General features: G+C 42.9%; 1 long non-coding RNA gene across 1 annotated transcript; it reads left to right on the top strand.

Annotated features, from left to right (window-relative positions):
- The first annotated feature begins 4,347 nt into the window (after positions 1-4,347).
- LOC123064737 (uncharacterized) lies at positions 4,348-6,555 on the top strand. Its single transcript, XR_006430780.1, has 2 exons — positions 4,348-4,505; positions 6,243-6,555. It is a non-coding gene; the product is annotated as an uncharacterized lncRNA (long non-coding RNA).
- Positions 6,556-17,552: the final 10,997 nt, after the last annotated feature.

Genomic DNA, 17,552 nt, shown 5'->3' with positions numbered 1-17,552 from the left:
TTCTCCTAATGATGTGATCTCGTTATCAAAGACATCTAATGTCCATAGTCAGGAAACCATGACCATCTGTTGATCAACGAGCTAGTCAACTAGAGGCTCACTAGGGACATATTGTGGTCTATGTATTCACACGTGTATTACAATTTCTGGATAATACAATTATAGCATGAATAAAAAACAATTATCATGAACGAGGAAATATAATAATAATCCTTTTATTATTGCCTCTAGGGCATATTTCCAACATGTTCATCTCTGGCAAACCGGCACACACCCTGCTTTGGCCTAGGCTTGGCCCATATTTGGTGTTTTTGCGTTCTTCAAACGTCAAAAAATAGGCTTACGCGGAATTCGACACCTGAATCTCAGGTTCCAATCCTAACCGTGATAAGCAATGGGTCAGTTCACAGCTCATGCCTACCACACATTTTTCGTCTTTGTTTGTGCATCAACTTGCAACCCTGAAAAGATCAATCTATGGTTTCCTTTTGTCTGGCCGGTTTTCTTCAGTTTTACTCTTTTTCTTTCTTTCATTTTTGGCCGGTTCTTATTCATGAACTTTTTCTTGCAAATCTGCACTATTTTTTCAAATTCATGACTTTTTTCAAAACTAATGAACTTTTTTGAATATGCATTAACCTTTTCAAATTCATGATTTTTCTTACAAGAAAGCGATTTCCTTTTTCAAATTCAAATTGATGAACTTTTTCCAAAATCCATGTTTTTTAAAAAAATTATGTTTTTCCCAAATCGCTGAACTTTTTTCAAATTTTGGACTTTTTAAAAATATTGATAAACTTTTTTCAAATTTGTGAACTTTTTTGAAATATTGATGAACTTTTTCAAAATCGATGAACTTTTTCCGAATTTTAGAACTCATTTTTGAATTTATTATGCATAATTGTTATAGCTTTGTATTTCTCCCTAATTTAACCGTTTGGTTTGGCCAACTTAATTGATTTATCTTCAGTGGGAGAGGTGCTTTATCATGGGTTCAATCTTGCGGTGCTTTATATCCCAGTGATAGTATGGGGCAAGATACATATTTTTATTGTTGCCATTAAGGATAAAAAGACGGGGTTTATTCATATTGATTGGATTTACTTTGTCTACATCATGCCATCTTGCTTAAAGCGTTACTCTGTTTGTCATGAGGTTAAGACCATAGGTAGATGCTGGATAGCGGTCGATTGTTGGAGTAATAGTAGTAGATGCAGCCAGGTGTTGGTCTCTTGTTTCGGACATGATACCTATATACATGATCATTGTTGTGAATACGTCATAAGTATGCACTTTTCTATCAATTGCCCAACAATAATTTGTTTACCCATCATATGCTATGTTTTCGAGAGAGAAGCCTCTAGTGAAAATTACACCCCCCCGGTCTACTTTTATCATGTTAGAAAAAACAAAATTCCTCTGCGCAAATTTATTTACTTTTATTTTACTTTGCAATTTATCTTTCTACCTATACAAGATTTAAACCTTGCAAGTAACGAGTTCAAGGGGATTGACAACCCTCTTGCCCACGTTTGGTGCAATTATTTGCTTTTGTGTGTGTATGTGTTGTTCATGAGGCTTTGCGTGATTCTCCTATGTACTCTCACTAAGCCTGTATTGCATCTCCTCTCCTCTTCGGGAAAAATCCCAACGCATCTCACAAGTAGTAACACCCTTAAAATTACCTTTGATGTCCTTTACTCCTCTGATGGATGGAGAAGTGGTGCGAGCTGGTGGAAATAGCCAAAGGCATTAATTTTTCTGGTGATTTTGATGCCTTGATCTAGAAACTAGAGAATACTGATGTCCATTCCACGAGCTCTCTTTATTTTGTTATTAATTTCAGAGGTGTTATCTCTACTGTTTGGAAGCTGTGTGTACAACCCAGGATACACATCTTCCTTTGGCTTTTAGGCCACAACAAATTAATGACTAAAAGCAACTTACTCAAAAGGCATATAGATAAGGGTGAAGAATGCCTTTTTGTACCTACAATGAAGACAACCCCTATTTATTCTTTGAATGTGTGGTCTCCTCCAATATTTAGTATATTGTGCAAAATTTCTTCAAAATGCCAGTAGGCACTAGCTATGAATCAGTAGCTAGACTGTGGGTTTCCACTGTTTTAAATAGCCCGCTATAGCCCCACTATAGTATGCTATAGCGTTTACAAAAGGTCTTGCGCTAAGAAACTTTGGTCCAAACAAATGAACAAACATTTTAAATAGCGTGATATAGCTCCGTTATAGCATTTGGAAGAGGTCCGCTGCTAAGATGCTTAGTGCGCTATTTAAAACTATGGTTTCTAACAAGAAACATCCAGTTCTAAACACAGACAATGTTGATGTTCTTTAGTGTGTGTAGAAATACAGAAATAGCATGATATTTGACTATCTTTCTTGGATTGATATCAAACAGATTTGGTGGGGAATCCTAAAGACACTCAGGTCGTGGTTGGTTCTAATACCAGCCCAATTGAAGGAGCATCTAAAAACTTCCTGACACATCTACTGCATTTTCTGAAACAACCCCTAATGATAAGGAGTGTCGAGCTTCGATGGAGACACATACTGGGTTGGGTGACCTCAGCTTGTCGGAGGAATGAACCAGCTTCACCAACAGGCGGCAAGCTTGCTGGGAAGCACTCTTCTTGAGCCCGGTGTCTGTCTTCGAGGTGGGGATGTGGTCACCTTCTCCTGGAGCTGCTCTGATGAAGAGGATCAAGAAGGTGGTATCGGGGGAACACCTGAAGCGCTACTAGAAGTGATGATGTAATTTCGGCTGCCTTCATAGAAAATAGGGCGAGTAATGTGTGTGATGCCTGCGTGCAGTTCTCCTTCAAGACCGTGTTAACGCAAATTATTGGGTATTTCTTCTAGCTTTCCCGGTTCTTCTCTTTTAGCTTTAATTTGTGACTTGAGACATGTTTGCATGGTTGTATCGGCTCTCTGGTTTCATTCTTGCAATGGTACTGGGGGTGGGGTTTTCCCCCTCCCCTAATTTTCTAAAAAAGAGGTTAGATCAAATATCTTTTAGCCACGGCTCAAGTAAATCGACCCGAAAAAACAAGTTGCACCTAAGAGCGTACGTGTCTAGATCCCCAACTAATTGCACGTGTGATCTCTCCATTAGTGGAGGGCTCACAACCACACAATTCCTCCCTGTCCCTTGTCTTCCCCACCTCATATTTTCTCCCATCCTGCAAATCCTCTCTCCTTTCACATGCCGTCCCCCTTCCTTTAGATCAGGGCCAACATCAGTAAGTCGGCAACCACCACCACTGTAGGCTTTTGCTCCTGTTCGTGTGCACCGTCTGGAGGAACCACCATTCTTTGGAGCCGCTGATGCAAAAATGAAAGGACAACAACCGCTCACCACTGTTGTTTTAGTGCGGGTGCTAGAACGGGGGTCATTGTCGGTTCTTAGTGTTGCATGGGCAACGATGGGCGCTGGAAGTGCTGCAACGGGGTGTCGCCACAACGCCACCGGCGATGCATATGCTACAACGCAACCACCGAGACTGCAACGGGGGTCGCGCTCGCGCATCGGTGCCGACGACACCGAGTGCTGTGATGCAACGCTCCTCGGCGGCTCTCGTTGCTGCGATGCAGCGCTAGCTATTGAAATGGAGTGCTCGTCGATGGTTCCCAGAGATGGAATTTAGCGGTGGGTGCTGCAATAGAGTGCTTGCCAACAACACCTAGTGCTGCAATGGAGCGCTTGCCGACAACTCCCAGTGTTGCAATGGAGCGCTCGCCGGCGGCTCCCGGTACTGCGATGCAGTACTCGACAGGGGCTCCCGGAGCTGCGATGGAATGCTGAATACTGCAATGGAGCGCTCGCTGGCGGCGTCCCGGTTATGTGATGAAGCGCTAGGCAGCTGCTCCTAGTGCTGCTATGTAGCGCTTGCCAATAGTTGTCGTGATACTTGCAGTGAATGCATGTTGTTGCCTTGCTACTCGTAGACAAGATCAAAGCAGGGGGCTGATTGGCACGATTCGAACAAGAACGACTTGTGTGCGTTCACCTATCCAATGGCCGGAAGGAACAGATCGGAAGGCCGAACATTCGGGATATGTATTTTTTGCCCTCAAAAGTTCGGAATTTATCATTTCTATTTTATTTAAGGCTGCAAAAAAATTAAAAAAAAGAGAGGAAAAAGAAACCCTTAGGCGTCGTTTGTTTGGCGTGGGTTGAAGGGGTTTCCAGAGGATTAACCTCGCGAGGCCCAGAATCCTCGAAATCTCCGTTGGCCCATTTGGTACACGGGGTTTCGACAGCCCAACACCCTCGATTCCCCTTTGATCCACTTGTTTCCACGCGGCGGTTCAGAAGGCTCGAGGGGGGGGGGCTCGAGGATTTGGAGACTCCGCCGCTCGACTCGTGAAGACGCCGCCGCCCGACTCCTCTCCAAGACTCCGCCGTCCAGCGCCTCCCCAAGACGCCGCAACTCGACGCCTCGACGCCGGCGTACCTCCTCCGGCGTACTGGACTTCTCTCCGGTGGTATGTCCTTGCCTCCCCTCCTTTCCCCTCGTCGTCTAGGGTTTGCCATCGGCCATGGCTGCTACCTCTTCCTCCTGAGGTGCCGGTCGTCAACCAAGTTGTGGGCGACGATGTAGGGCTCGGTGCCGTAGTTGCCGGACTTGTAGTACAGGTGGAGCAGCATGGAGCAGCGTCCACATCCCTTTGCCTGAACTTACCATCTACATCTGTTTCCGTGGATCGACTGAGGATCTGTACATGTTGAACTACCAAACAGACCGTGCTGCAATGGTTACAGATAGTAATTTAACCACTTGCATGCTTCCTTAGTTCCTTTGTTTTCTGGAGCTCGTGTGTACCTGAATTTTGAGTTGTTCTTGTTCATATTGAATGAGCATTGCGGTTTAGATAGGTATACAGTGTGCTGGTACAATGCTTGCAGAGTTGCAGTCCAGTAGTTTGAGGACTAGCAAGCGTGTTGTTTTGTTCTGAATTACAGTACAGTACATGAATTTGAAAAAAAGAAAACGGTGCGTTATCAATTAGACATTCTTCTGCTTTCATATGTTACCTCAGCAAAGGTACTAGAGTGCTTGCAGATTGGTAATTAGAGGACTTTGTACCATTGCGCTAGTTTCTGAACTCGAGAAGTACCTGAATTTTGAGTTGTTCGTCACTCATGAATGAAGGTACTAGAATGTTTTACCTTGACACTTGTTTTGGTCCCCACCTGTTTTGCTCTGCTTTTGAAATATTTGCGAGCTGATCCGCCCCGTGGTCTCTGCTTCATTCTGTGTATTAAGTAGTCTTCTTGATATTTATCAATTGTTATGCCTCATATCACCACTTGTTGAGCTGGAGAATTGATTTGTTATACTGCAGCCATCCTATACATTTGTTTGTCTGTCTTGACGAATTATTAGTTTGTAATCTGGAAAGCATCTTTCTTTAAAGAATTATTCCTGGAACAGTTTGTTAGCTCATGATAAAGGAAATCTGAAATGCCTCCAAAGATTCAACTGTTCTCCCCTATTTTGGGGTTCAAGGGAAAAGAAGGAAAAGTCCAAAAATGCCCCACACTCACATGCCCCCAGACCCAAGAGAGACAATTCCTATGAGAGATCAAGGTCAAAGATCTGATTAGGATAGGCAGGCGTATACAGGGCCACTCTCTGGTCCTTCCAGCTGAGTTAATCCAACTATATATAATTTTGCCTGTGCATTCCATCCAACTATATATAATTGTGCAGCTGATTTACACAAATCAAGTTTCATGTGCCATGCATGTCGATAATCTTTTTTATTTATAAACTAATAGAGTCAAACTCTACGAGCTCTCTATTTTCTTTCATATAAAAGTACTCTGCGTGTTTATTGTCCCTTTTGAGAACACTGTTAGCGGATAAATCAGGCTATTCTAGAACCATGCGTGTTTCAGATAAACCTTTGTCAACATACATATCTGCAAACTGTATGATCTATCTAAACCTTTGTCCTTTTTCAACTTTGCTGCCCGTGGGCATGCTTGTGTTGCTGTACAGACTTGTTTGTGCATGGAGTTGTGCTTGCAATGTAGGGTCTAGAGGCATTTATAAGGCACAAACGGCAGCTCAATGGCAATTTTCTTTTATAAATGGGAAGAAGACGTTTGGACTCTTTTCCTTTTGTGAGAAGGGATCTTTCGTTTTATGCTAAACTGAACATGCTTGGATTATGGTGCCCATCCAGACTCTCATTTTGCTTTTGTTTTATGATCAGGTTCTCAGGCAACCAGAGAAGCAAGATTAAACAATTTGGACAAACTATTGGCCATTCAAAAACTAAATGATCATGACATCATCAAGAGCAATTCATATGTATGACAACATCATTCTCAGTGGTCTGTAAAAATATAACTAATTGTGAGCTATTGCACAAGTACCCTGTGTTGCATTATGTTTGTTGCCAAATTATGGTGTTGCTGTGAAAGATCACAGATGAGATATTATTGATTCCAAGTCATGTTGTTTTTGAGAAATCATGTTGTTGCTGTGATATAATTGATATTGTTGTGATGAGATATTGATCTAAAGTCAGGCAAAAGTTATGTTATTGCTGTGAAGAATTGCTGCAAATTATTCTCCTGTAGCAAGTTCTTTTTAATATGATGTTGTTTTACTTCTAAAGATTGCATTTTTACACATTTGCACTATCTTATCTGAATATGGGAATCCCTCCCTACCAAACAAGTTTTTCATATGGAGGGGATTGTGTCTAGAGCGGTTTAGAGGGTTTCAAGGGGATCTGGGGGGATTGGGTGGAACAAGGGGATTCACCAAATCCCCTGAAATCCCCTCCTCCCCAAACCTCCCAAATCCACTCCTACCAAACAAGGCCTTACGGGCCTATAGAGTACTAGTAACAACCTATCATCCCGGTGCTTCTCGATCTATTTGGTCGGGCCGGGCTGGGCCGGCTGAGAGAGAAACGAAAAGTTTCCCTAGAATCGCTCAAGAAAATAAAAATCCCTCTTTCGTGAAAACCCAGGCTGCGCCGGCGGCACCGGCGGGGTGCGGCGGGAGGCGAGGGAACCACAAAAAGGCGAGCGGTGGCGGGTGGCAGCCCGGCAAAAGAGGAGGTGCGAACGCTTCGTGAGTTGGAGATGCAGATGGAAGAGGAGGTCGTGCTGCGGAATCAGCCTCATCGCAAGAAGAATCAAGCTGACCTTGCTGATGAGCTCGAGTTCTTCACGGACCTCCGCAATACGCTGATGATGAAGAAGAACAAGAAGAAGAAGGAGAAGGAGAAGGGCATGCCTGAGAAGGAGAGGTTCGATTCTTCCAACTCCTACCGTAGTTATACGCTGATTTTTGATGACTTCTAAATTTTTGCAATAAGTATATGAGTTCTTTTGACTAATGTTGAGTCCATGGATTATACGCACTCTCACCTTTCCACCTTTGCTAGCCTCTTCGGTACCGTGCATTGCCCTTTCTCACCTTGAGAGTTGGCGCAAACTTCGCCGGTGCATCCAAACCCCGTGATACGATACGCTTTATCACACATAAACCTCCTTATATCTTCCTCAAAACAGCCACCATACCTACCTATTCTGGCATTTCCATAGCCATTCCGAGATATATTTCCATGCAACTTCCATCATCATCATCATGACATACATTACTTTTGTCATATTGCCATTGCATGATCATGTAGTTGACATCGTATTTGTGGCAAAGCCACCATGCATTATTTTTCATACATGTCCCTCTTGATTCATTGCATCATCCCGGTACACCGCCGGAGGCATTCATATAGAGTCATATCTTGTTCTAAGTTTTGAGTTATAATCCTTGTGTTGTAATCAATAGAAGTGTGATGATCATCATTATTAGAGCATTGCCCAAATAAAAAAGAAGAAGAGAAATGCCAAAAAGAAAAAAAGAAAGTCCCAAAGAAAATAAAAAAATAAAAAAGGCAATGCTACTATCTATTTTTCCACACTTGTGCTTCAAAGTAGCACCTTGCTCTTCATGTAGTGAGTCTCATAAGTTGTCCTTTTTATACTAGTGGGAATTTTTCATTATAGAACTTGGCTTGTATATTCGTACGATGGGCTTCCTAAAATGTCCTAGGTCTTCATGAGCAAGCAAGTTGGATGCACACCCACTAGTTTTATTTTGTTGAGCATCCATAGCTCTAGTGCATCCGTTGCATGGCAACCCCTACTCCTCATGTTGACATCAATTGATGGGCATCTCCATAGACCATTGATTATCCTCGTCAATATGATACTTTCTCCTTTTTGTCTTGAATCTTTCGGATCTGAATATTCATATCACAATTAAGAAGATTTACATTGAAATTATGCCAAAGTATCACTCCGCATCAAAAATTCTTTTTTATCATTTACCTACTCGAGGACGAGCAAGAATTAAGCTTGGGGATGCTTGATACGTCTCCAACGTATCTATAATTTTTGATTGCTCCATGCTACTTTATCTACTGTTTTAGGCAATATTGGGCTTTATTATCCACTTTTATATTATTTTTGGGACTAACCTATTAACCGGATGCCCATCCCAGATTTGCTGTTTTATGCCTATTTCAGTGTTTTGAGGAAAAGGAATATCAGACAGAGTCAAAACGGAATGAAATCAACTGGAGAAGTTATTTTTGGAAGGAAAGACACCCGATGGACTTGGAGTGCACGTCAGGAGATACGGAAGGTGCTCATGAGGGTGGGGGCGCCCCCTGGGCACGCCCCTGCCTCGTGGGACCCCCGTAGCTCCACCGACGTACTTCCTGCACCCATATATACCTACGTACCCAAAAACTTCCAGAACAGAACCTAGATCGGGAGTTCCGCCGCCGCAAGCCTCTGTAGCCACCAAAAACCAATCGGGACCCTGTTCTGGCACCCTGTCGGAGGGGTATCCCATCACCGGAGGCCATCTTCATCATCCCTGCGCTATCCATGACGAGGAGGGAGTAGTTCACCCTCGGGGCTGAGGGTATGTACCAGTAGCTATGTGTTTGATCTCTCTCTCTCTCTCTCTCTCTCGTGTTCTCTCTCGTGTTCCCTCTATGGCACGATCTTGATGTATCCTGAGCTTTGCTATTGTAGTTGGATCTTATGATGTTTCTCCCCCTCTACTCTCTTGTGATGAATTGAGTTTCCCCTTTGAAGTTATCTTATCGGATTGAGTCTTTTATGAGAACACTTGATGTATGTCTTGCCGTGATTATCTGTGGTGACAATGGGATATCATGTGCCACTTGATGTATGTTTTGGTGATCAACTTGCGGGTTTCGTGACATTGGGAACCTATGCATAGGGGTTGGCACACGTTCTTGACTCTCCGGTAGTAGCTTTGGGGCACTCTTTGAAGTACTTTTATGTTGGTTGGATGAATCTGAGATTGTGTGATGCATATCGTATAATCATGCCCACGGATACTTGAGGTGACAATGGAGTATCTAGGTGACATTAGGGTTTTGGTTGATTTTGTGTCTTAAGGTGTTATTCTAGTATGAACTTTATGATAGATTGAGCGGAAAGAATAGCTTTATGTTATTTTACTACTAACTCTTGAATAGATAGAACAGAAAGGATAACTTTGAGGTGGTTTCGTACCCTACCATAATCTCTATGTTTGTTCTCCGCTATTAGTGGTTTGGAGTGACTCTTTGTTGCATGTTGAGGGCTTGTTATATGATCTATCTACGTTATTATTGTTGAGAGAACTTGCACTAGTGAAAGTATGAACCCTAGGCCTTGTTTCCTATCATTGCAATACCGTTTACGCTCACTTTTATCGCTCGCTACCTTGCTGTTTTTATTATTTCAGATTAGAAATACCTTTATCTACCATCTATTTTGCACTTGTATCTTCATCTCTTCGCCGAACTAGTGCACCTATACAATTTACCATTGTATTGGGTGTGTTGGGGACACAAGAGACTCTTTGTTATTTGGTTGCAGGGTTGCTTGAGAGGGACCATCTTTATCCTACGCCTCCTACGGATTGATAAACCTTAGGTCATCCACTTGAGGGAAATTTGCTACTGTCCTACAAACCTGTGCACTTGCAGGCCCAACAACGTCTACAAGAAGAAGGTTGTGTAGTAGACATCAGCTTTGTGAGTAGTTACGTTTGTTCCTGAGGACATGGGTGAAGTCTTGCTATTAGTAGTCATGTGAATTTCGTATTCGTTCGATATTTTGATGAGATGTATGTTGTCTTTTCCTCTAGTGGTGTTATGTGAACGTCGACTACATGACACTTCACCATTATTTGGGCCTAGAGAAAGGCATAGGGAAGTAATAAGTAGATGATGGGTTGCTAGAGTGACAGAAGCTTAAACCCTAGTTTATGCGTTGCTTCGTTAGGGGCTGATTTGGACCCATATGTTTAATGTTGTGGTTAGGTTTACCTTAATACTTCTTTTGTAGTTGCGGACGCTTGCAATAGGGTTAATCATAAGTGGGATGCCTGTCCAAGTAAGGGCAGTACCCAAGCACCGGTCCACCCACATATCAAATTATCAAAGTACTGAACGCGAATCATATGAGCGTGATGAAAACTAGCTTGATGATAATTCCCATGTGTCCTCGGGGGCTCTTTTCTCGTTATAAGAAATTGTCCAGGCTTATCCTTTGCTACATAAAGGATTGGGCCACCTTGCTGCACTTTATTTACTTGTTACTCGTTACAATTTATCTTATCACAAAACTATCTGTTACCTACAATTTCAGTGCTTGCACAAAAAACCTTACTGAAAACCGCTTATCATTTCCTTCTGCTCCTCGTTGGGTTCGACACTCTTATCAAAAGGACTACGTTAGATCCCCTACACTTGTGGGTCATCAACGGCTTCCTCTCTCTCGCTGAATTCTCAATACAATGGTCTCTTGGAGATCCTTATGATGTAACTCTTTTGCGGTGTGTTTGTTGGGATCTGATGAACTTCGAGTTTATGATCAGTTATATCTTTTTATATCCATGAATGTTATTTGAGTTTCTTTGATCTCTTATATGCATGATCTCTTATAGCCTCGTATTTCTTCTCCGATATTTGGGTTTTGTTTGGCCAACTTGATCTATTTATCTTGCAATGGGAAGAGGTGCCCAGTAGTGGGTTCGATCTTACGGTGCTTGATCCCAGTGACAGAAAGGGAAACGACACTTATGTATTGTTGCTACTAAGGATTAAAAGACGAGATCTATATCTACCGCCATAGATAAAGAGATCTTGTCTACATCATGTCTTCGTTCTTATTGCATTACTCCGTTTTTCCATGAACTTAATACACTACATGCATGCTTGATAGCGGTCGATGTGTGGAGTAATAGTAGTAGATGCAGGCAGGAGTCGGTCTACTAATCTTGGACGTGATGCCTATGTAATGATCATTGCCTGGATATCGTCATGAGTATTTGAAGTTCTATCAATTGCCCAATAGTAATTTGTTTACCCACGGTTTGCTATCTTTCTCAAGAGAAGCCACTAGTGAAACCTATGGCCCCTGGGTCTTCTTTCTTATATATTTGCTTTGTGATCTATTTTATTTGCACTTTTTATTCAGATCTATTAAACCAAAAATACAAAAATACTTTGCTGCACTTTATTTTATTTGCGATCTATTATTTCAATCTATTACAACTTTCTCCCGTCCATGCACCGTTTCTGGCGCCGTACCCCGAAAGGGATTGACAACCCCTTTAACACGTCGGGTTGCGAGGTGTTGTTATTTGTGTGCAGGGGCTGTTTACATTGTGTTGCTTGGTTCTCCTACTGGTTCGATAACCTTGGTTTCATATCTGACGGAAATACCTACCGCCGCTATGCTGGATCATCCCTTCCTCTTTGGGGAAATACCGATGTAGCTTCAAGCGACATCATCTATGGCTAGGAAACCTAACCATCTTTGATTAACGAGCTAGTAAAGTAGAGGCATACTAGGGAAAAACTCTTTGTCTATGTATTCACACATGTACTAAGTTTCCGGTTAATACAATTCTAGCATGAATAATAAACATTTATCATGATATAAGAAAATATAAATAACAACTTTATTATTGCCTCTAGGGCATATTTCCTTCAATTCGGACTGCCTTGGGGAGGAGGGGGGGCACCACCTTGTGGCCTGCCCTCTCCTACTCCCATATGGCCCATTAAGGCCCATAACTTCCCCGGGGGGTTCCGATAACCCCTCGATTCCCCGATAAATATCCGAAATGTCCTGTCACATCCCTAGTTCTGGTATGCTCGAGGCTAGCTAGTCATGTGTGCATCATGTTTAAATTCCATTTAATTTTGAAATGAGGATTTGTGAAACCCTCAGAATCATTTCTGGAAATGACCCAAATAAAAATTGCTCCAAAAAGGTCCAAGAAAATGCTCATGTTTCTCTTTGAAAATATTGGACAGAGATAAAAATCAAAACAATATTTTTAAGAGCCCATAAGTATTTATTTTGGGCATTTGGAATTAATGCATAAATATTTGCATTGGATATATATTTGTTATATATATAATATATGTCCAAAAATTATGCCATTTGTTGAGGAGCTCTGGAATAATACCACTAGTTCCTACAAAAATTGGCATAAGTAAATAAAATGATTTAATATTATTATTAAATCAAAACAAATGTCAGAAAAATAGAAAAGAAAAAGAAATGGAAAAACCTACCTGGCGCTTACCTCCCTGTGCAGCCTGTTCCTGTGCGGCCTGGCCGGCCCAGTTGGCCAGCCCAGCCCACCTGGCCTCCTCCTCTGTCGTCTTCCTCCCCCTCGCCCAAGCAGCTGCGTGCCCGCGCCACAGCCGGCCGCGGCCACGCGCCCGGCCACCTCCTGCTTCCCCTCCTCATCGCTCTGGCCTCCCTGGACGTCGCCACGACGCCCCGCACCTCTCTCCCTCTCTCTCATTCCTCCCCCTCCCCTGGTCTCTCTCCCACGCGCACGGTCGAACGCCACCGTCACCGCTGCTCGCCGTCACCGTAGCCACCGCCTCCCCCTCGCCTCTCTGATACGCGCAGGAGCTCCGTCTCCTCGTCCTGAAGCTCTCCACCGAGCCACGCAAGCTGGAGCACCCCGTGGAGCCGTCGCCGTCGCCATCTTCGCCTCCGGTCGCCGGAGATCGTCTTCGCCACCCCGCCGTCTTCAGCGCGTCCCCGAGCTCGCCGACAAGCCTGTCGAGTCCGCTGTGAGCTTCTGCTCCGTTCCCCTCTCCCCGCTCCTCCGTTCTCGCGCCGTAGCCCCCTTTCCCCGCCATGGCCGTAGCTCCTCGCCGCCGTTCATGTCGCCGCCGTCGCCCTGGCCACCGCAGCCCGCAACCGAGTGCGTCACCGTGCTCCTGGTGCCACGAGGGTGCCTCAGAGCCCCTCGGGTAGCCTTCCCGTGCCCTCCAGCCCCTCTGCCGCTCGAGCCCGAGCTCCGGCCGCCGCCGCGAGCTCTGCTCCGGCGAGCTCCGGCCTCCCCGGTTCCTTCCCCCTGCCCCACTGGATGCGCGCGAGCACCAGCTCCTCGGAGATGGTCTCCGCCGTCCGGATGGTCGCCAGAGCGACAATCCCGAGCCCTCCGCCGCGTTCGGCCTCGCCGGTGGCTCAACGCCGGCGGGATTGACCGGGTCAACCCCGCTAATTAACCCTCCCCGTGACACTGACATGTGGGGCCCGGCCCTGCTAATTTTTAGTTTAAGATTAGCTTGACAATTAATTAACTCTGTTAATTAACCATGACACTGACGTATGGGTCCCACTGGTCAGGTTTGACCTAGACCTGGCCGTTGACCCGCTGACGTCACGCTGACATCAGGCTGACGCAGTTATCCATTTTCTGGATTTAAATTAATCAGGAAATTCCAGAAAATGATTTAAACTTCAAAAAATCATAGAAATTTAACCGTAGCTCAGATTGAAATAATTTATATATGAAAAATTATCAGAAAAATGCAATCTATCCATCTGTACTAGTTCCATGCATGACAAACCAACCTAAACCTGCTGACTAGGTGAAAACATATAAATGGCAGTTATAAGGGCTTAATTTGGAGATGCATTTGAATCTTTGGTTCAAATGGACTCCATCCAGATAACAGCTAGTTGCATTAGCTCAAACATCATCACATCTACATGCCATGGTCATGCATCATATTGTTGCATATGCTTGTGTTTTGATTGTTGGCACCGTTCCTTCTCGATAGGTCCTCCTCCGGAGAGTGCTCGAGAGTACCTATCTGTGAAGCAGTGCCCTCTTGTCGATCTACCAGGCAAGCAAACCCCCTTGTTCATTCTGATACAATCCTACTCTCTCGCTCCTGCTCTCAGTTATTGCATTAGGACAACAACGATTCATCTGCTACTTTGTGCTGCGGTAGTTGAACCCATTCCTCTGCATGACCTGTCATTGCCACAGTAAATAGTTGAAACCCACTAGCATGTGTAGGAGTTGATTGAAGCCATTGTTGTGTTCCTACCATGCCGTGCCTGCTATTGCTTAGAGTGTGTCAGGTCTGATTCATTGGGAATGAGTTGGAGTGCAGTGCTCTATGTTCTGATGCTGAGAGTTAAGTGTGTGAACACGATTTGGTAAAGGTAGCGGTGAGAGGCCATGTAGGAGTACATGGTGGGTTGTCTCACCGGAACCATCCATAAGCACTGAGTTCTATCAAATGTTCCAAAATAATTCTCCGTCCGTTTTTATCCCAATTGGACTCCGTTTGATATTGAGTTTCTGCGAAACATAAAACATGCAACAAACAGGAACTAGCACTGGGCACTGGATCAATATGTTAGTCACAAAAATAGTATAAAAAGTTGCCAAAAGTATATGAAAGTTTAAGAATATTGGCATGGAACAATCAAAAATTATAGATACGACGAAGACGTATCAGCATCCCCAAGCTTAATTCCTGCTCGTCCTCGAGTAAGTAAATGATAAAAAGATAATTTTTGATGTGGAATGCTACCTGGCATAGTCTTGATCATGTATCTAATCATGGCATGAATATTAAGACACAAGTGATTCAAAGCAATAGTCTATCATTTGACATAAAAACAATAATACTTCAAGCATACCAACCAAGCAATTATATCTTATCGAGTAACATAGCCAAAGAAAGCTTATCCCTACAAAATCATATAGTTTGGACATGCTTCATTTTCGTCACACAAAATGCTCCCCATCATGCACAACCCTGATGATGAGCCAAGCAATTGGTTCATACTTTTTAACGCGCTTCAGCCTTTTCAACTCTCACACAATACATGAGCGCAAGCCATGGATATAGCACTATAGGTGGACTGGTATATGATGGTGGAGGTTTATGTGGAGAAGACAAAAAGGGAAAAGTCTCACATCGACGCGGCTAATCAATGGGCTATGGAGATGCCCATCAATTGATGTCAATGCGAGGAGTAGGGATTGCCATGCAACGGATGCACTAGAGCTATAAGTGTATGAAAGCTCAAACTGGAAACTAAGTGGATGTGCATCCAACTTGCTTGCTCATGAAGACCTCGGGCATTTGAGGAAGCCCATCATCGGAATATACAAGCCAAGTTCTATAATGAAAATCCCCACTAGTATATGAAAATGATAACTCAGGAGACTCTCTATATGAAGAATATGGTGCTACTCTGAAGCACAAGTGTGGTAAAAGGATAGTAACTCAGGAGACTCTCTAATTCCTGTCATCTCTCTAAATAGATATAAGTGAAGAGAGTTTAATTCTTTCTATAAAAGATATGCCCACGCTGTAACAAATATAAGTGAAGCAAAAGAGCATTCTACAAATGGCGGTTTTCTATGTGAAGAGAAACAGGCAATCCAAACTTCAAATGATATAAGTAAAGCACATGAAGCATTCTATAAAGCCATACTCAAAAGATTTAATTGAAGTGCAATGACCAATCTATAAATCAACCAAGGACTATCTCATACCAGCATGTTGCATAAAAGAAAAGTGAAAACTAAATGCAAAACACACTCCAAGACTTGCACATATCGCATGAACGAAACGAATCCAAAAACATACCGATAGTTGTTGAAGAAAGAGGGGATGGCTTCCGGGGCATCCCCAAGCTTAGACACTTGAGTCTCGTTGAATATTTACTTGGGGTTCTTGGGCATCCCCAACCCACCCCTCAAATAAAACTAAGCACCCTGGAATTCTTTGACAAAACTAAGCACCCTGAAATTCTTTGATAACTAAACTGCTGGCAATATGATGTTGGCCATATATATTGTACGTATATAATGTGAAGAAATGAGTGGTAGTACTATACCAACTAAAAGATGAAATTTAAGAAATACTAGTATGTACGTACTGAAGAGTTAAAGTAACAAGAAGAAACATAACATAGTTCTGCTGGGGACTCAGCACAACAAACCCCTCAAATTAAATTAAGCACACCTAAAATTAAAATTTGCAACTATTCTGGTGCTTCTCTGAAGCACAAGTGTGGTAAAAGGATAGTAACATTGCCCCTTCTCTCTTTTTCTCTCATTTTTTTATTTTCTCCTTTTTATAATTTATTATTATTATTATTATTATTATTATTAGTGGGCTTCTTTGGCCTCTTTTTTTATTTGGGCTCCTTTGGCCTCTTTTATTTTTCATAAAATCCGGAGTCTCATCCCGACTTGTGGGGGAATCATAGTCTCCATCATCCTTTCCTCACTGGGGCAATGCTCTAATAATGATGATCATCACACTTTTATTTACTTACAACTCAATATTACAACTAGATAGAACAAAGATATGACTCTATATGAATGCCTCCGGCGGTGTACCGGGATGTGCAATGATCTAGCATAGCAAAGATATCAAAAAACAGACAATCCATGAAAACATCATGCTAACTATCTTACGATCATGCAAGGCAATATGACAATGAATGCTCAAGTCATGTATATGATGATGATGGAAGTTGCATGGCAATATATCTCGGAATGGCTATGGAAATGCCATGATAGGTAGGTATGGTGGCTGTTTTGAGGAAGACATAAGGAGGATTATGTGTGATAGAGCGTATTGTATCACGGGGTTTGGATGCACCGGTGAAGTTTGCACCAACTCTCGTTGTGAGAAAGGGCAATGCACGGTACCGTATAGGCTAGCAAATTGCGAAAAGGTAAGAGTGTCTATAATCCATGGACTCACATTAGTCATAAAGAACTCATATACTTATTGCAAAAGTTTATTAGCCCTCGAAGCAAAGTACTACTACGCATGCCCCTAGAGGGATAGATTGGTAGGAAAAGACCATCGCTCGTCCCCGACTGCCACTCATAAGGAAGACAATCAAAGAAACACCCCATGCTTCAAATTTGTCACACAACGGTTACCATACGTGCATGCTACGGGACTTGCAAACCTCAACACAACTATTTCTCAATTTCACAATTACTCAACTAGCACGACTCTAATATCACCAGCTTTATATCGCAAAACTATTGCAAGGAATCAAACATATCATATTCAGTGATCTACAAGTTTTATGTAGGATTTTATGACTAACCATGTGAATGACCAATTCATGTCATCTCTCTAAATAGATATAAGTGAAGAGAGTTAAAT

Source organism: Triticum aestivum, chromosome 3B (genome assembly GCF_018294505.1).
Source record: "Triticum aestivum cultivar Chinese Spring chromosome 3B, IWGSC CS RefSeq v2.1, whole genome shotgun sequence".
NCBI classification, from domain to species: Eukaryota; Viridiplantae; Streptophyta; class Magnoliopsida; order Poales; family Poaceae; genus Triticum; species Triticum aestivum.
Note: the sequence above shows the minus strand (reverse complement) of the source record. Positions and strands in the feature narration are given on the sequence as shown.